Consider the following 21410-nt stretch of genomic DNA (forward strand, 5'->3'; position numbering starts at 1 on the left):
ATGTTGTACTCAATGCCCCACATGTTTGCTGGAGAACTGTGAAGCTGCAGAGATGTTTCGTTTTTATAATTTTACCGAGGACATTTTGTTAAGGACATTTCTGTACTATGAAAATTTCACGCTTTACAATGATCCCAGCCTTATCTCCTCATAATATTATCACCTGTTTTTTTAAGAATACGTTGTACAGAAATTCAGAATGACTTGGGTTTTCTCATTTCACAGGTCACTGAGATAGATATTTATTTAATATGCTCATTAGAAGGGACAGGAGACATATCAGGCAGACACAGCCATAGCATGCTTATGTGACCAGAAGAGAAACCAATGATAATATGTTTATGTAGGCTGAAGACATACATAGACAACATATTTATTCATGAACACGTCTTCCCCCAACAAATTATTCTCCTGGCCACACAGAGAGATATAACAGCACCCAGCCATCTGAAATCTTATCTCTCTGTAGCTTTGATTAAATAGATTTGAATGCATATGATATTCAGGCTCCATAATACCATCATCAGTCATTTGTCATAATTATACGTTATCTGGAGCCACGTGGTTTGATATAGATGACAGTGATACATGAGCTCCCTCTCTGCCACAGTCAGAACAGGGGGAAACATGACTGTGACGGAAAGAGCGCATAAAAATGCCTCTAAAGTGTGTCTCCGTTCATACAGAACAAATTTAAAGTCAACTTTTTAAAAACATTCGTTTTGTCCAGTACATCTGAGGCTATCACGGGAGTCAAGACAGTCTACTTGAGAGACCCGAGACTGGTGATAGACAATATGTCAGCGTATTGATTGTAGAGGAAATTATAGGCAGAGTTTGGATCAAGGCAGTAATTTTTTTTTTTTGCCCACCGCAGTATTTTCCATAGTGTCAGTCACACAGTCCACGCATAGATTGGTGGAAGGAAGATTAAAGGAATGTAAGTGGCATGTACAGTATTTAAAACAGAACTGATCTAAGTAGGAGTGTGTAGGAAGTTACACATCCCTGCTTGTTTGTTTGTTTGTGTGTATTTTAAGTGTGCATTGATTTTTGGTGTGGCTTAGCCTTAAGTGACCTGCTGATCTAATATTCTTTTCTCTTCACCAAAAACACAATTCTGTCTTCCTCTTGTCTCTGACACAAACAAGTTCACACACTCACAAACTGTGCACATACACACACAAATATACACGCGCCCACACACACACACACACACACACACATGCACACACGTGCACACACAGAGTTTGCGCAACTATCCTTGTTAGTACATTGCATTGACTTCCATTCATTGTGGACAGCCTAACCCTAACTTTAAGCAGGACCACAGAGATTCCCTTTTGCCTCGTTAGGACCGGGCTTTGGTCCCTATGAGGACTACTGGTCTTGGCGAGGTCGGTGTTTATACATCGACCTTGTCAGGACTGTCTACATAAGGTCCCAAATAGGTAACATAAATGCATACACACGCACGCACACACACACACACACACACACACACACACACACACACACACACACACACACACACACACACACACACACACACACACACACACACACACACTATTACAAGCAAATGCAGTAGTACTTGTAGTAGTACTTTGTGCTCCTGAGTGTCTGGCAAAGGTAAGTAAACCAAAATTATTCCCCATTAGTGTAAATGAGGTAAATATGAACAATGTAGATACTAGTCTGGCTCCTCCCTGTTTCTCCTCTACATTACAGTGTTTCTCAATAAATACCACATCTGAGTGGAAATGCCCACCACAGATTAACAAATAGAATAACTTTATTTGTGGCAAAACAAAAAGAACTGGATTGTAACCTTTGTATGATTGAGACGGAGATTTCAGTGTCAAGGGAGACCTGAATATGCATGAATTTATTACTTAAGAAAGTGTAATTTAAATATGTACAATATAGCAAGATATTGGAAAAAAACAATATACATTAAAACACAGTTAAACAGCAGGATATATAAAAAGCAAAAGCATAATGCCTAAATGACAGAATATACAGTTAAATAAAAGGGTTAAATAATCATTGTAAATATAACAGACATCACTCTGTTAAAACAGCTACATTTTACAATATTGAGATTTAAATGTGGGATATCCTTGGAAATAATACAAATGCCCTCACAGTCTGCTCTAAAATGTATCTTGGCTGATCAGATCAGATTACAAGAGGACAGATCTGAATACAGCTGGGATTGTACCTAAAAGTATACAAGAATGTTTAAAATAGGGCCTGGGATGGATCCAGTGAGTGCCCCTCTACTAGATCTGTGGAACCGGCGGTATCTCAGGCAGTGAATGAACAGGAAAGTTCAGCTGTCTTGTACTTTTTTCTTTTCTCCGAGGCAAAGGCCCAGCTTGAAAAACCACTGGACATGTTTATGAATACTTTTTGTTTTAGCTTTGTGCCTTGTTAGCTTATCTTGGTTGAGGGGAACTCGGATCCGCATGGTAGCTGCCCGCCCTGTTAGATGACTTTCACAAACTAGAGGAACAAGGTGGGAATTTCTTGGGTGTTTTTCCACTGCTAACAAGCATCAGTCAATACTGAAGCCCCTTTTTCAAAACTCTTCATGTAGTCTGCAGTACCACTATGCATCTTGGCCGAAACCATTAATTTCACCTCCAAAACTAACAACAGGGAGCATCACATAAAGGATGAACTTTTATCTTTGAAGTTTGAATGATTTTTCAAATAAATCAGTATTTCATTATAGAATAAGAATAACACCTTTTCACTTTATTGACTGTACTAAAGTATATAGAACAAGAATGAATCAGAAATACAGTTATTTTATACATTTTTTCTATATCTTTGCATATAGTAATTTTACTTGTGAAAAATAAAAAGTTATAAAACAAATCCTGAAATTCCAGGGTCGAAATCAATAAACATGTATATTGTAATCATTCATATTGAACAGTACTGTGAGGGTTGTAGTGCTTCCGCTTTCCTGCATTTGGCCTCAAGTTCTTCGACATCACACCTTATGTCTTCTCCAGCGATGCATCCTGGAAAGTGTTTTTCTGGAATGTCTAATCCAGCCCTGGCAGTCTTCAGAAGATGTGTCTCCACATCCCGCGTTCATGGCACCCGCTAAGGACATCTGCTCATGTGGACGATGGTCATAAACATTCCACCTTCACAAAGAGAAAAACGCCTCTATGGGGTTTAGGAAGGGGAAGTATGGGGGCAGGAGTACATCCTGGGATGTGAAGCAAACCTGTATGTGATTGCAGCCGAGCGATGGAATGCCACATTATTCAGCACAACAAAGGAAAGCAGGCAAGCTTCTCTCCCCTAGACTTATCTCCTCCACTGTCACAAGTCGATCATACAGGTCATCGAGAAAAGAAATGAGCTTCTCTGTATTGTAGGGGCCAATGAGTGGTTTGTGTCACAGCAAACCATCATTGTGATGTTAGCTCTTCTGTGGTCTGGGACATCCACAGTTGCTCTCTCTCCAATCATATTTCTTCCCCTGTGGCGTGTTTTTGCCAGGTTGAATCCAGCTTCATCCATAAAGATGAATGTATGTGCAATTTGCCTGGCTTCCGTCTCCATTACCCTCTAAAGTGCAGTAAAAGCACAATTTTTCAGTACTTAACATTATGCATAGCTGTGTATGTACCCTGTTTGGTTATTGAACAGACATCTTACCTGGACATATTGATACCAGAGTTCTTACACACGTTCCCGTTTCTCTCAACGGGTACAGTGTACAACTGCTTCATCTTTATTTTATGTGTCTCTAGGACTATGGCAATTGTCGTTTTGCTGACCGGACTCACATTCCCAAAAGTGATACTGCCTATCAGCACTCTGTCCCGAATTTCCCACAGTTTTCATGCATTCTTGCCGATTACCATGTCAACAATGGCAAATTCCATTTCTGAAAATATTCTGCCTCTCAGTCCTGTGGGAGGGAACCTTTGGATCCTACTGTAAAACACAAAACAATCAATATATTTCAAAATATCAGTACATGTAAAAATATAAGCATGCTTTATTGTACTGCAATATGTAGTTCGGTTATCACTAAAGGAAGCACATCTAACCTGTTGTTTTGCTGGAGTATTGAACCTGAACGCTGCAGGTTTGGTTGCACGCTTAAACCGGCCTCTATCAAAGAGAGGCCATGGTTTACAACATTTGCAACAGTGTGCAGGGGGTGACGTATGAATGAGAAAAGAGTTTGTGGATTTTGGAAAATGTGGTCATTGAATGCATTTTGTGTGAAAGCAGTGAAAAATTATTCACAGTTTGTTCCACATAGACTTATGTTTTGCTTACTGTGTTAAGAGTTTTGAGAATGTGATTTCAGTTTTGACCAATGCATGTTAGCAATTTGGAAAAAACAAAAACAAACAAACTGTAATTATCATATTCAGAAGCGGTCAGGCATGTACTGTATGTGAGCATATTCCAGTAGCGTGAAAGCAGATGAGTCCCCAACCATCGATGATCACTCAGTCAGCTTTGTGGTGTGCTTATACCTGTACCTTGACAATCCATTATAACTCAGAGTTATTGTTTTTAAGTCCATAACGAAGATAACGTACCAACAAACATCTTTGATAGCTAAATGTCTCACAGAAAATGGGTGGTTTTTTCCTCTTTAGTAGTAATGGTCCCAGTTTCCCACAGATAAAGTGAAATGGGATCAGGGAAGCAAAATCCAGTTACTGGTGGTCACTTGAGACACACTATACCTATAATCCACTTTAACTGGCTCTACACACAATCTGAAGGTGTACATGGGTATAGGCCACAATGTCTGAAGGATTCACAGAGAAAACTATGGTTCAAGTCTTACTGTTGCAAGGAACACATAACAGGGTATTGCTTTGCCATATGCCGGTTTCCAGACATCAGGCAGACACAGACAAACACAAGGAACATTGCAAGGTTATCATACTGTTGCACATGGAATATATGCTTGAGCAGTTGCTTTATGTGACAACCACCAGATAATCCTGTGACACTGTTTGTGCTTATCAGTGTCACAGGATGTTTTAAAAATACACAAATAGCATATTTCTGAACCTGTAAGAGCAGGACATCTTGCGTAAAAAAGACACTATGTCAATCTGGTAAGATAAACAAAGCACTGGTAAAGGATGATCTCAGCTGTTGGGATCAACATGATGTTAAAGGTTTATAATGTCACTACCAGATGCCTCAGAATGAATGTTGAAGGCTAAAGGGGCCAGTATACTCCGTCAGAAGTGCTTGTCGGATAGTTGCTTAGCCTCAAACACCCCATACGTCGGATGTCAGTCCCATGACATCGGATTAGGGGATTCTTTGCCCAACCATTTATGTAACTTTCCATGACCAACAAGTCAAAATTCACACACACACACACACACACACACACACACACACACACACACACACACACACACACACACACACACACACACACACACACACACACACACACTTCATGCAGTGATTGGCCAGCTGTGTGGAGGTGAGAAAGAAAGCTGGGTTTTAACTTCTCTCCCTAGATCTCTCTCTTCTGGATACAATTCTGGATTTCTGTGACTTTTGTGTGAACAGCCCACAGTGCAACACTATAAATGTCATTTTGAAGAGACTGTCTGAAAATGAGCATTGTTATCTTCATAGTTAAACCATAAATATAATAATAGTCTCCTCACTCACTCGCTCTTCACTCCATTCAGATTAAACCTTAAATATATATATATATATATATATATATATAAATATTACACATTTTAAACATTTAACATTGATAAAATTAGTAACACTGAATATATGACATTCCCATCTCCTTTCATTTTTAGAGATATTGATCCCGACCAGAGTAAAGGCCTCAAAATCAAGACAAATAGTGCCTTCAACTTGAGCATGGGTCAGTTACTGCTTGGTTAGTTACTTACTTGGCTTTGGAGTACACAGTACAAGCATCCGGGGCTAGAAATTTGCACATGTGGGCAAATAAAGAGCATTCATATGAATTGAGGGAGAGAAGTGAAACTGAAACCTTAATTTATTTTGTCATTTTTTAAATGTCATTTTGTGAAATATGAATTAGCGGTGAAGAGCTAAGTCTCTGGTAATATAGAATAACCTGTGACAGCTGTCTGACCGAGTCCAAGATGGGTTGAATGCAGATTAAGTAGATCTACATAATACATGTCTGCAGTACGAATGGGGCCCTGGTGAGCTCTGAGCTAAAGCTAATGCTAGCTTGTTGGTGACATCAATTTTACATTCCTGCACAGAGTTACTGAGCTAAGTAAAGTTGCATTTAAATTACTACAAAAAAGTAGCTGTTGTCGAGATATTATGTTACAGCATGTAAAAAGTAATAATGCTCTGCTGTAACAGATTTGACATGTGATTTCCCATGTTTTCAATCATGTACAAAGACATTTTTGGAATAAAGACCCTCTGTCTCATTTGGCCTTTACAATTCTTTGTTTGGCCCTTTATACACACTGGTACATGCATACACATACAGATGGAGTATATTTGCAGGCATACAATTACACACAATGTCTGTTACACTCGCTTATTGCAACCAGATTAGCTAAGGGTTCATAAGGATTAGTTCATCGCAATGGTTGGGTGGGGGTTAATAGTGGTGGTGTTACAGAAGAAGTCAGTGAGAGGCAGAGTTTATCAGTCTTATGGCCTCGGTGTAAAAACTGTTCTGTAGCCTGGTGGTTCTGGCCCTGATGCTGCATGGCCTCCTTCCTGATGGGGTGGGGAGGCTAACAGTCCATTTGCAGGGTGGGTGGAGTAGGCCTTCATAATGCAGGAGGCCTTTTTCCTGCACCTGATGGTGTAAATGTCCTTCACCCTCTGCAGCAGGATTGGTTTGGATGCTTCAGGCACCAACAGCGGGCAGGATTTGAGACATACACTGAACTCCTGCCACCTTTGTCGTGAACAAACCCCTCGATGCCACTAGGTCCCCTTCACACTGTGAGCTTCTGTCTGAGCGCTTTTCAGTCTTCACTTTGGGTTTTGGACTTAAAAATTTACTGAGCCTCATAAGGATCAAACTTATATCCTGAAATCTTCCAAGCAGTCCTCTATCACCATGAGCTATTTAATCAGACAACATACTCGTGTTTCCTAGGGCCTTTGAATGTTTATTGTGGATATTGGACTTGAAAATTCACTGGGGATCCCGAGGATTGAACCCAAGACCTCAGAACTCCAGAGCAGTTCTATTACTCCCTCTGCTATTTTAAAAGAGACACTTAAGATCTGTTTCTTACAGATTCTGATCTATTTCTCATGGCCTTTGAGTCTTTCCTCTGGGTACAGGACTTCACAGAAAACCAGTTGCCGGAGGATCAAACCCAAAAACCTCAAAACCTCTAAATGGTCCTGTTACTCCACTTCCCACAAAAACTACAGATTTTTGAAACTATAATAAAACACTAGTACTAAAGTAGCCACTATATTAGCCTATTACATTAATGTCAGCTGATATACACTGAATACTCTATGAATGCAACACTACATGATTTTCAGAGTATTTGTCAAAGCAAGATGTTTAAATGTTAAAAACAATATAGTTAAATAATCCATTGAAAGGTATAAAGAAAGCCTTTGCATGTATTCACGTCCAAATCTTTGTTCACCACAGAAAGTTCCATTGCAGGCTATGGAGGTCCCCTGTTTGATACTTTTTGATAGGTAGACATTGGCCAGAGTTTCAAGCCCCTCTTAACAACTTTTACAGGAAAATTACAAAGTAGTTTTGCACTTATATTATGAATGGCGACCCTCTTGAATGAATATTTTGCATTTCCTTTTTTGCTTATTTCAAAATGACCGGAAATAGTGTTCCACATTCGGTCTGCATAGTCCAACAGTCCATTGTTGCTAAGGCTGGTAAGATGTGTGCAAGCGTGTGTGCACCGTACTAATTTTAATGAAGAGAGAAAGACAGCGGGAGAGGTCACAAAGTTAAATTATACATGTGGTGTAATTATCCAATCAAGTGTTTAAATTAGATGTTGATGACTCTTTGCCACAAATGAGAAGATGACACTCCCTCAGGTCAAAGAGGGCTTTCCCCAACGAAGAGAAAATCACCCTGACAAACATGTTAATTTCCACTCACAAAAATACCTAATTTATTATGATCATAGAGTACAGTATGGTTGTTTGGGTGTTTATCTAAACATGTCCTTTGTATTTATTTGTTCTTTAGTGATGCTATTAGCTGGTTATGAGCTTATCTGATACATGTCTTTAATTACATCCTCATTACATCCCGTAGTGTAACTGGACTGTATATGTCCAGCAATTGTGACCTCATTCACCAATGTCCCCACTAAGGCTGTACTGATTTTACCTCACACTAAAAAAGCAACACATGGAGCATCCCAATTGCCAGTGGGAATGGCCGATTGCCACAATTAGTGAATTACCGTCACACTTAAATGTTTTATACATCATTGCAATTCTGGTGTAGTTAGAGAGGAGAAATGTGATCATAATGTATTTTTTAGCCTTCAATTTTGTGTTTTTTTATCAAATATAAATGACTTTATTATCTCATTCGTCAGCACTATATACATGATGGCAACATTCTGAACAAAGGAGGAAACTTACTGGCCGGCAATACAGTTATTATTTTTGTTCTTAAATTAATCATTCATGTTTTTTAATGCTATTAAATGATATTAGTTAGGGTTGATAAACCTCAAATAACATTAATAATTTGTTGAATGCTCCTCACATACACACACAGCAGCACCATAATCACGTTTATCTGAAGTGCAACATGCTAAGAGTTCAGCATGATATCTAATAAATTGGACGTTGATGGGGTCGTAATGAAAATCTATATGGAGACAGAGGGACACACATGAATGCACATGCACACATACACACACACAGATACACGTCCACGTACACACATATACAGATATATAAAGTCCATGCATGCACACAGGCTCTGCTAATGAAAGAATCAGTCATAATAGCATATACCAGACACACTTATATACATAAATACATTCATCCAACACTCCAGAGAGTGCGTTCAAGCAAATCATTTGAAAAACGAGAATATTTGCTTTTATGTATCATTAGAATTATTGATATGAGCCCACCTTCTCTTGGTTGTGTCCAATTAAAGTGGAAGTGATAGGTAATATGCATGATCACCAGCTGCACACCAAACGCATGCAGACACACACACACACACACACACACACACACACACACACACACACACACACACGCACACATAAAGGCTGCACCATTGCATGAATATGTAATGAAGTCTACATTGAAATTAGGAGTTTTATATCATTCTACTCTCTCCTTCCTCATCTTTCTCACTTTCAGTCCTTCTCCCCCATCTCCTTCCCTCCCTCCTCTCTATTGCTCAGAGGCCTGCAGCTCTTAAATATTTAACATTTCAGAATGATCTGCGTCCATCTTCCTCTTTTACAGTGAATCGAACAGCTTTGCTTGAACCCAGACTCGCCATATTGAGAAATAAGCCGTTTTTGTAGGTTATCTTCATACAGTGAGATTCAGTGGCATATTTCTCTCAACATGTCTGAGCTGGTGGTGGGTGGAGATCACAGAAGATCACATGTGTATTGTATAGTCTGCCTGCACATTTATCTGTCAGAGGCTGGCTGTGTGTGGGAAGTGGCTAGAGGAGGGCGGTAGGAGGATATGAGGAGGTGGACTGATTTCCAGAGAACACAGGAAATATCCTCCTCATGCACTGGGCATCCCCTGGGGGGATAGACAACTACAATTGTCTGCGTCCTAAATCACAAAAATTGGTACAAAAAATGTATACACACCAAGCGATTGTCAACAAAATGTCCATTTAAGTTTATGGACAAATCTGATCATCTTTCATTCCTTAAAATCTGTGAGGAATCAGACCAGAACTTTTAACTTCAAGCCATAAATTAAATTTTATCTAGTAAAGCAGACTTCTGCTTTGTTAAGATTTTGTTCAATGCACCAAAATCTGAATTAATCCACCCACAGATACTGAAACATTGAAAAGATGATAAGACAAATTGTATTCATCCTGCAAATTAGTTTTGTCTGTGTAGGCTAAAACTAACCCTGATATAGCTTCTATAGCTTAGAGTTTAAGAAAATTTAGAGTATACAGCTGCACTATTGGCTCTTTGGGGCTGTACTTAGGCAGAGCGATGCCTTGAGCTAAATGCTAATGTCAGCATGCTAACATGCTCACAATGACAATATAATGTTTAGCAGGTATAGTGTTTATCACATTCACTGTTTTAGTAAACACAAAGCTCATCTGAGACAGATGTGAATGTCAGTTTTTTTGGTGTGCAAAACCAAAGTATTGGACAAAAGAAAACTTTGATCAAATGACTTCACTACATGAAAATTCATAGAATAAGTGAGGTTATTACAATTCATCCTGAGGATAACATGAACGTCTATAACAAATTTTATGGCAATCCATCTTGTAGTTGTCGAGATATATCACTCCGAACCACTCAATCTCATAGCTAGAGGAAAATTCAGAGGATCACCAAAGTCAGTGGGATTCATCATCTGGGGATCATGAATTTACACAATTTGGTGCGAGTTCATTCAAGTCGGCGTTGAAAACTTTGACCTGCTGGTGGTGTTAGATTAAAATCAGGGGATTCATAGGTTTCATCTTCTGATATCAAGTGGTATTTCATGGCAATCTATCCAATAGTTGCAATATCACGGTTGGGACCAAAGTGGTGCATAGCTATCATAAGAAACACATCAGTCAGCCACATCATTTCGCAGGATGATATGTTCTTTTGTTACAAAGAACACGGGCACTGTAATCTATTTTGAGTCAATCCCACATACTCTGTCCTGATGTTGTAAATACTAACCAGAATACCGATACTGATCCCGGCTGTTATTGAAGCCTTTTTAAAAAAAATCTAACTATATATTTGTGACTCGTTTTTAAAGATTTAAATCTTTGGTAGGAATGAATAGGCTAGGGGTTGAGAACCTTAGACAGGGTAAGGTAGTCAGAAAGTGTTTAGAGACATACTTTGTTAGAAAGAACCTGCATTGTTGGTTTAGGTCTTTTCTTTGGATTTGCTGAAAATGACAAAAATATACAATATAGGTATCTTTATCCTTTAAAGACGCTCTCTTCAACACATCACAATATATTCAAGTCTAAAATAAACTTATGTACAAGATGACTGAGCAATAGGGATATTTATTTATTTCCTTTTTAAAGACATTATACATTTTGCAGTGTGGCGAATAGGAACAGACTATAGAGAAGCATAAAGATCTTGATCATTTACTCAATAATGAATCCTTGGTTTAATTTAGATGACCAAAATTGATTGAAACAGGGCCTAATTGTACATACATTAAGCACAATTCCCCATTTCAGATATAATTATTTTGTAAGAGAATTAAGAGAGGAATGCACCGAATAATGAAACCCCATCAAAGGGTTTGACTTGAGGGGGCAGGGAACCTGTGGACCATGGCATCGAGGTTTTCTTCCTGTAGCCACCGCAATACTGAAAATGTCTGTCGCCAGTCTGACTGACACTGCAGCAGAGCTCTTCATTTACATACATTTACATACCAACATTTCATTCGTTCCAGTCTCTGTTTAATGGGGTTTCAACAAGATGGAGAGAGTGAAAACATGTTAATGAATACCTTATAGGTACAAACATTTTGCTACTATGCATGAATGCATGTGTGCATGTCTGTATAAGTTCATCCATATGTGGGTGATTAAATGTATATTTGCACATACAGTGCACAGTGTATGGATATAATAGGTAGACCTAGACATACCTTATGTGACATTAAACTCCAACCAAGAATAATCAAAAGGCCAACAGCAGAAGAAATGGAAATGACTGTGAAAGAACCTGCATGGTATATAAGAGATGCATTTGGTCAACGCATGGCTGCCCTTGAGCACAGAATAAATTATACAGTATATTGAAAGGATATATAGGAGAGAGTCATTAGATATACATTTGCATTTGGAGGCATTTGGGATCTGAGAAATAGTGGTCTTGCAGGTTGCAGCCTCATGAGATTGGCCTTGACAGTGATAGTGTGTGGGAGGAGCTTTGATATGCAAGAAATTGGGTGGCTGACGATCTGAGCTTTCATGTGTGACGCTACCGAAATAGGAGGATTTACCACCGCCTTCCACGATTTCACTTGTCTTCATCAGCAGCAATGCCTTTTCTTCAGTTACACGCTGTCAACCTTTAATAAATGCAGACTAGAAACAGCATGGCTCCGTCAGGATCAATTCAGATCATTTGGGAAGTTTCAGTCTGGAAAGGCTCACAGCTAATCATTAGGCCTCACAAGCATTAGCTACAACAAAACTGAGTCTTGCTTCATAAAATAATATGATCCTCTAATTAAGATTAAAGGATCAGACATCTCTTCCACACCTCCATCTATAATAGAGAAAAATTAAAAGATGATTAAAGATTAAAAGATTATGACAAGCCTGACCTCTTAATTTTTTCACAATAAGTGTTGCAGATCACAAAGGACATGTTGACAGAGACTGTGAAAAAGGACATAAATAGAGACACAAGGAGACAAACAGATGGGCAGAAATGAACATATGCCAGCAGGAAGAGACAAAAATAATCTGCAAACACAAAAAAATGAAGGTTCAAAACTGCAGCTTCTAATTTATCATTAATTCTACACACAGTAGTTAGCCACTGGTTGGCTTTGAATTACTTCCAAACCCCTCCCAGAAATGACCTAACCTCAGTATTTTGTAGGGTTACAGTACACATCCACTGAATTGGATGCTGCTATATCAGTGGTGAGGCTAACATTAGCCATTCCGTCCTCCTCTTTTTTTGGTTTGGAAGTTTACACTTCAGTAACCCCAGCCAAACTTTATACCTGAGATAGCTTTACATTTCCCAAACTACGACATCATCCGGAAAGCATTTTCTCTTGTAAGAAGGAAACCTACTTTTTGAAAATACGCACACTAAGTCTAACCTCTGTGTTGCATGACCAGGTACATTTTTCGATAGTAAGCATCCAAACATGTTTGTGTGAGAATTATTAACCTTCTAATTAAAGTTTAATTTATTATACTGTACTATAATACAGTGGCCAGAAAAGCTGTACTCTGTAATAAAGCAATACTGCTTTTTATTTTCATGTGGTCTTCATTAGTCAGCTGGTGAGGATGCTTACTTTTGGCCTGGGGCATGTAGCTTTAGCCTCAATCTTTTAGCTTCATATCATGCATGTAGCTATCAGGGATATCTTCAAGATCCTGTTTTAGGGTGTGTGTGCCTGTGTGAGAGTGAAATGATAAGGGTGGCTGGGTTAGTGACTGATCATATATATAAATGACCTGTTGTTGCCAGTATGTTGCTTTATGTAACAGTTTGTCAGCTGATGGAGGAGCAGAGGAGTCGGTAGAGACTGTAAACATGGAAGTTTCCAGAGCGCAGTGAAAGGTCGCAAGCCTCTCTTATCTCTCTGGAGGGGATCATGGTTACCGGCCTCTTTATAGCTCTCCTGTCATTGCCCATGATGATGGAAAAGCATCAAGCCACACAAAACGAAAATACGAAAGGTCGGAAACACACATGCATATACACACAGAACGTAACCAAGAAAGGCAAACTCTTTACAGGTCTGTTACATCCTTCACAAGATGTCGCCACAGGGCCCCTGTATGTTATTGTGTGTTTAATCTGAAGTCTCCCGGGACACTGAAGGACAGCTACGTTCCATAATACTGTTGAGCCAGCATGTGTCGCCATGGTGTAAGCACATTTTCTGACGTGCTCAGACCACTATTGAAAAACAACAAACTCCCGCGAGGGTCTCCCCGCAACAACTGTGTGACAAAATTTGTGTCCGCGAGCGTGTGTGTACACATGTACGTGTTTTTGTTGATGCAGGTGTTACCCTGGCCTTCACAATGGCTAGCGGAAGGGCCCATTAACACCACAACAACCCTAATAGTACTGTAAATACTTGGTCTGCTGGTGTGATGATAGCTTTGTTCAATAATTCAGCACCTGCAGAGAAAATCAACAGTACAGCTTTCTGAAAGAGCAAACAACATTGTAGATAATGTCATTGGATAACCATGGGTACAACTCATAGAGGGCACAACAGATTATGTGCTGTGAAGCTCAGTGTACCCCTGTGATGCAGTGACCAGTGTAAAAAAGTGAACTCAAGTGAACTAATGGTTTTAAATAACCCACTAAATTGGTCGTTTTTTAATCGACAACCTCACCGTCCACTAAATTGTTGAAGATTCTCAGTTTTAGTAGATGTAGCTGGTTAGCCTCAGCATGAATGGCCCTTTCATATGTTGTAATTGAGCTTCCTTTAGTGGGATTTGTTAATGGTGCTCGAGGGAAGTGATGACTTCACTTGGCATGTAAATGAAGCAGCCAAGTTGGTGAGAGATTCCTGCATCCAGCTTGTAATATTAACTGAGGTAATTTAGCATGAAACACGGTAAAAGGTTATTTACTAAGTATGATACGCTGTTGTAGATTTGTCTGCTGAGTAAATTGGAATGTAAGTTACAATGCAGTCGTTAAACACAGCCAATGCTTTCTGTGCAGTCAACCAAGAGCTCTACCTAACCTTTTACACAAGAAAGTGACATGAAGACAGATGGCAGTGTCACACACATTCAATGGTGCACTTCTTCTCAACATATAGTTTAATAATCGTTAGTTGGTAATTTACATGATGATGTGACTAGACCATAAAAGCTGAAGAAAGTGTTGCCATCGCTTTGGTTCATCAAGAGTGAAATACTGGTCAGTCATGGATGAGGTATTTCAGTCCAATATTGCTGTGGTTATACTAAAATACAAATCATTTTCAACTAATCATGTCCGTTCCTTATTGACATATCTGGTTAATTACAAGAGGGAAAAGTTGTGTTCAACTGAAAATGTAATTTTAACTATGAGTCTTCACACCCTTAGCTGCTAATGTTCACACAACACCCACAGTCCTCTTCTTGTACTCTGAAAAAACAGTACCTAATCACTATTCCTTGCTGGTGTGAAGACTGGGCCGTACAGAGTGTACCTTTTTTCTCCTTGTTTAACACTGAAAACATGAACTGCATTTATAACCAAAGAAGGATGCACACATCCAGACTCCTGTGCAAGGGACGCTTGTCAAAGAGTACATGCTCTGTGCAGATAAATGACAATTCATGCAACATCCGACATCCACAAAAAATCCTCCTTTATTTTCTCCACATATTAATCAACTTTGATTGATTAATATGTATTAACATTTGATATCTGCATATGCTTTACAGCAGACAAGATGTTAAAGCCAGGCCAAAAAGGGGTGGGATGTGATCTCACACAGTGTATTTCATGACCTTTTTACACGCTTTCTTCCATCTGGCAGTTTTGTCTCAATTTCTATGGTTCCTTTTCATCTGACTTCCACACACACGATGTCCCATCTTCGCTCTCTGTTCCCGGTACTAGACATGGACGATCCATGAATGCCAACCATCTGATCACACTGACGGTCCAGAAGGGCCAAGCAGAGCCTCCTGTGCTGACTGCCAGTAATTTTAATACAATACTTGTCCTAAATGCTACACTTCTTCCTGCTACTGCTTACATTCTGAGACACCTGGGTTAATACAATAATTCGACTATTTGAGAAATATGCTTATTGACTCTTCTTGCTGAGACTTAGATGAGAAGATACCACTTTAATATCTGTCCATTAAACATTAAGGTACAACTGACAGTCCCAGCTAAAGCCACTGTAAAAACCCCAAGATGTCAATTTTACAGATTAAACCAAAAAGATATAATGTGTTTATGAATGATCTCTGGAGGTTCTGGTCAGGTAGATTTTGTAATCTATGGACAGAGTCAGGCTAACCGTTCATCTCTGTTTCCAGCTAAGCTAACTGTCTGCTGACTGTAGCTTTTACGTACGTGTTTACCTATGATTCGAGAGGATGGTAGTGGGAGAAGTATGAAGAGTTCTTCACAAGAATTAAAGTGATTTAATTGAGATGAATAAAGGGAAAAGACAGATTGAGAGTTATACTGGAATGCCTCCCACAAATTCACTCCCACTCTTCCTCTTTTGCCCACGCACTCTCTGTTACAGTGACGTCCACTCATCCTTTTTACTCCTCCACTCGGTTGTGGAGGCGTTCTGTTCTCCTCTCATTCATACACTGCCATGCTATTTCCATATTTCTGAGTGGACACTGTGCATTGAGTTAAAATTTCTGTGGAGGAAGAGGAGGCAGCGGAGGAGGAGGAAGCACCATGTTTGGCCTCATCTGAGCACATCAGATTTCTGATCATGCTGAGATCGTGATCAGACCTCACATGACAGCCAAGCTCCACAGATGGACTTATGTCATCTTTGTGCAAAAACACGATACAGTCATATTCTCTAATCGCTACAACAGTCACTGTAATTACTAAAATAGAGCAATTTGATTGTTTTAACTAAAAAATAACAAACGTGCATTTTAACATCGGGTAGTGATGCCAATGCAGAGTGGTCAATAGCTTACACTTCCCACTAATCAGAAACAAATGTGTGTCCCGTGCCATTTCACTACTCACTGTGAGAGCAGTACATTATAAGTACAGGTTTCTTCAAAGAGAGGGACACAACACAGCTGAGTCTGATCTGCCAGTGCCCAGATAGCACAATGATCTTTGTATCCAAGGGTGTTATTTATGTTTGAAGTTTGGGGAGCACATATACTGCAAACTGTAGAAGCTACAATTATAGTCTTCAACCACGAGAGCAGTATGTTCCTAATGGTATATTATTTATGTGTGTAATACGCTGCATGTACTATGTGTAAACCTTTGGCACTTGGCATCACGTCGTGATCTTAACAGTGCATTGAGAAAGGTCAGGGCTTGATTCTGACTTACACAGTAGCACCGCTCAACTGTTCAAAGAGAAAGAAAATAAAAAAGGCATTTTGTCACAGATGATTGATACACTCGATTTAAATGGTAATGATTCTTCATGAACTTCATTTTTTACTTACTGTGTGAATGTGCTTCACACTCAAACATTTCTATACCGTATGAAGTTATGAATTTATGATACTTTGTCAATGTTTTATTTTTCTCCTCTTAAGGTGAATTATCTGCAGATTTGTCCTGTGTTCCTCCATAGATCTTTGACACAATTTAATATCATAGGTATTTTTATAACCATATATATTTCAGTGTGGAAAAAAATAGACTTTGTTAAAATTGTTAAGAAACAGAAGCAGAAAGTTACTGTTTAATTAAAAGTCATCTGATCATTAATCTCCATAGTACCCAGAGAGAACCTCTTCAGTATAAAGCATTTTTTCAGTATAAAGTAGTTCCAAAAATAACTGCTCACAATGAGGGTTGTATATATATATATATATATATATATATATATATATATATATATACATTCACCCCCAGTGTGCTTGATTCCACCTTTTTTTTTTGGTAATTTGGGCGAGACGACCCTATTGGTCAGGTGTCAAGATGTTGAGGACACTTAATAGAGTTAATTTGGGGTGTCAAATACTGTGGATAAAATAACTTGGGTGACATGTCTCCAAATAAAATTATGCCTACGCCTGTAACTTAGTTCCACAGAGAGGAAGACATGGATGCTTAAAGGGTCCAGCATGGACCTAGGGTTGCACAATGTCTTGTCATAAACTGGTTGGTAGGGGAAACAGGGAGGAACCCAGCATTTCAAAGCTACAGCAAAAGACATCAGGTAGCAAAGTGAAAGTTTACGGCTGGATGTTTCATTGTTGGTTTGGTTTCGTCACTTCATCAGTCAAAGTTACATTGTAGATAAAAGAAAACTGTTACTTTAAACATGATAATTAGCAATATAATACACTGACAGATAACTAGTGGTATAGTTAACTGAAATCATGTCTAACAGGATGTAAAAACAGAAGTACGGCCGGACCCAAAAGGTTGACACTGAATTGGACAATTGGCTGTTTTGCTATTTTGTAGCAAAACTGAAATTGATGGAAAAAAAAAGAAATGAAGCTACACTGGTATCCTTCAAAAATGATTAAAAATTTGACATGTATTAATCCTAATTTTTTTCGAAGTCATGGTAGCAGACAATGGGTGTGATTGGTAGTGAGGAAGGTGTCAGAGAAACATGTGTGTTCACAGCAGGTCTCAAAAAAATGGATCTCAACCAGAGCAATGAAAAAAGCCTTTTAAAAAAGCGATGTAACAGAGGAGACGCATGGCGTGTCTAAACATGCCACGGGTTAAGAGCATAGAGTTGAGATGTTTAATACCTCAGTTGTTTGCTTTTTGCCAAGGGCGTCCATTTAACTTTTGCAGACTGTTGAAAACATGCATGGTCAAGATAAGCATAGAAGCTAGAAACTTCAGATGACTGCAAGATATAGGGTACATCATTTTATGTCAGTTTATACCAAACACCAGGCATATCTCTCGGTTCTTTATCTCCTCACTCTCTAACAATGTGAACACACATGGTTGCCCCCTGCTGAAGTCACACAAACCTTGCAGGACTGGCTTAGTGCACGGAGTTTTGCTTTGATGGATTTTATTTTATTCTTTGACAAAAGAGGGAGAGTTTATTTTGGGGTCACTGGTCAAACCTGAAATTTTGAGTAACATATACATAAAGGTGTATGAGGCAACAGGCCTTAATTCACTACACTGACTTATCCATTTCAAGAATGTTTTTACTTAAGTTACCTGATTGGACTTCTTCTCAATGCATGGTCATTTCACTACCCCATTCATCTTGATGAAGAAGAGGTTGAGACATATTCACTTCGCTTTGGAAACTGACCATCGCTTCATTCACTTTACACAGATTTCAGTCTGACAGATTGACACACAGAACTGCTCTGCTCTCCAATCTGCAGCCAGTTTGAGAGACGGGGGTGGGTTTTACCTCTCATTCAGGAAACAGTCATTGTTTGTATCCTGCAACATAATAAAAGCATGCAGAGAAGGAGAAAAGCTGAGTGGCTGCAGTGACGGAGGGCAATGATGGAGGGTAAACAAACTGCACTCAAATCTCCCTCGCCGTTCTCTTGAGTTTGTTGCACCTCTTATAACAGGAAAATTTACACAATATTCTTATTAGTAGATAGAGTTTGGTGACTTCACACAATCCCTACAGTAGCATAGCTCCAGTCAACTTCCACCTGACATGAGGTCTGATCAGCCAGAGTAACTGAAAACAACTGGAGGGCTATGCAGGGCCTTTAACAAAGACCAGACACAGTCAAGTTTTTGAAACATGAATAAGTCAAATGCCTTTCATAAGATTTGTGTAGGGGTCCAGCCAATCTAAAGTTAGTAGTTACGTTAATAGCACCTGTAGTAAAAAACAAAAACAACAGAAAAAAAAACATATACATAAAAGCCATAAAAATTAAACTAAATTAAGACTGGCTACTCAGTGGCAACTGTCAGCTTACCAGTAACCAATGTGATTGGTTGAGGCCCTGACCTACTCAGCTGTAGAGGTCCCACAAACAGGCTTAAGTGTTTGCAGCTGAGGTACCACAGAGCCTGAAATCGCGTTAAAATCCGAAATAGTCCTTAGTGCAGCTTTTAAATACTCATTATCATGTAGTAATAGGAATGAATTTGGACATTGAGTCCATGATACTCTCCTCCCTTCAGCAAGTTGTTAGCTAGTGGGGAGAGTGAAGCATCGCTCCACCTTATCAGTTTTCCCTCACACTGTAGCCTGCAGCGCTATAGGAAACTATAACTGGGACTAATGAAATCTGAAATAAATTTTTCTTTTTGGGAAATGGACAGGAAACTGAGAGTATCTCACTCTTTGTGAAAAAAGAGCTTTCTCACTAAAGCCCTAACTGTATTTAGCTCCTATTGTAGCTTAGCTGTTTGTGTAATCCCAGACTGATGGAAAGAGCACTGGTATGCAAAGTCCCTTTCTTATAGTTGTGTGCGAGTGTGTGAGTGTTTGTGGATGTATGCCCTGCATGGCTTCTGTTACGTTTTGTGTTGCGTGCTGTGTTGCAAGCTAATCTGTATTTGGCAGGGCTCAGGTCAAGGGGGTGTGGTGGGGGTGGCCTCTGGGCTTGATCCACTCTGGAGAAGTGTCAGGGTCATAGTAACCTCCTGACACATTCCCAAATTGTGTTGTAAACGTGTTCTCGAAAACTTGACATGTTAATTTATAGGAACTTGGTCAAGTTGTTTTATCAGTTTGACTTATATAAATGTACTTTTTTCACATTTCAGCAAAGGTCAAGGCCAGATTCTAAAAAGCAGTTTGTTCATTTCAACCTGATATGAATGAAAAACAGTTATCACAAATTGCAATTCTGTATATAAGTATGTGATCAATTTACTGTCCTTCACTTAGTATGCTCTCTCCAGAAGCAACATCATGGACAGATTATTGCACTAAAGTTTTACCAGCACAAACTCCAGCGCTCTGTATGTGATCGTAACTCGTAAGCAAACAACCAATAGGATTAAAACACTTAAAGAGGTTAAAGTTTTGAACTCTAAAGCCCTTGAGCAAGCCTGAGCGCTGACCCTGACACATGGCATTGATGTGTCCATTTGCATGTGAACTCCGGTGATTTATGGGCTTAATTTGTTGCAACTGTTTGAACACAATGTACACATGCAGGGGTTTACAGCCAGGATTTAATGTTCCTCTATTTTAATAAACAAATTAATAAAACAAGAAAGATCACTCTAGTAAAAAACAAAAACAAAAAAACATTTTGTCTCTGGTTTAATAGTTATGACCACAATCTTTTAACCTTTATTTAGGATGGTACCACCACAGCAGGGTGTTACTGAGTTAGGGAGTGAGTGTTTCACATTTTCCGATTTTCAAAAAAGCAACATTCTGGTCAGAAGCCTGTTTTTCTAATCAGGCATGAGGCTAATTGAGGCTGTCGTCATTAAAGTGATGATCAGTTTGTGTTGTAACACTGTTTTTCACAGATTCTACAGTTCTCGCAACAATAATCACCATGATATGATTATTTAAATAGCAGTAGTGTTGCAGATGATTTTATGACGTTATATCCTACAGTTTGATGGGACTTCTTTTAGTTTTCAGGGTATGAGCCAGGTTTGAGATACTTTCTTACTATTAAAATAATGAATTTGTGTATTGAGATGAATACAGTACTTACCATTGTTGAAAGCTTCTAAATTTTTAATAACTTTTAAATTGATTTTGTTGACTACAAATTTAACTTGGTTTTTCCTTACATTTCATACTTACCGCCAAGGAACTTTACGTTCCATTAACTTACTGCCTTATCTGCTCTGTTTAATGTAAGCATCCACTACAAAGTATTAGAAAAG

Source organism: Xiphias gladius, chromosome 16 (genome assembly GCF_016859285.1).
Source record: "Xiphias gladius isolate SHS-SW01 ecotype Sanya breed wild chromosome 16, ASM1685928v1, whole genome shotgun sequence".
NCBI classification, from domain to species: domain Eukaryota; kingdom Metazoa; phylum Chordata; class Actinopteri; order Istiophoriformes; family Xiphiidae; genus Xiphias; species Xiphias gladius.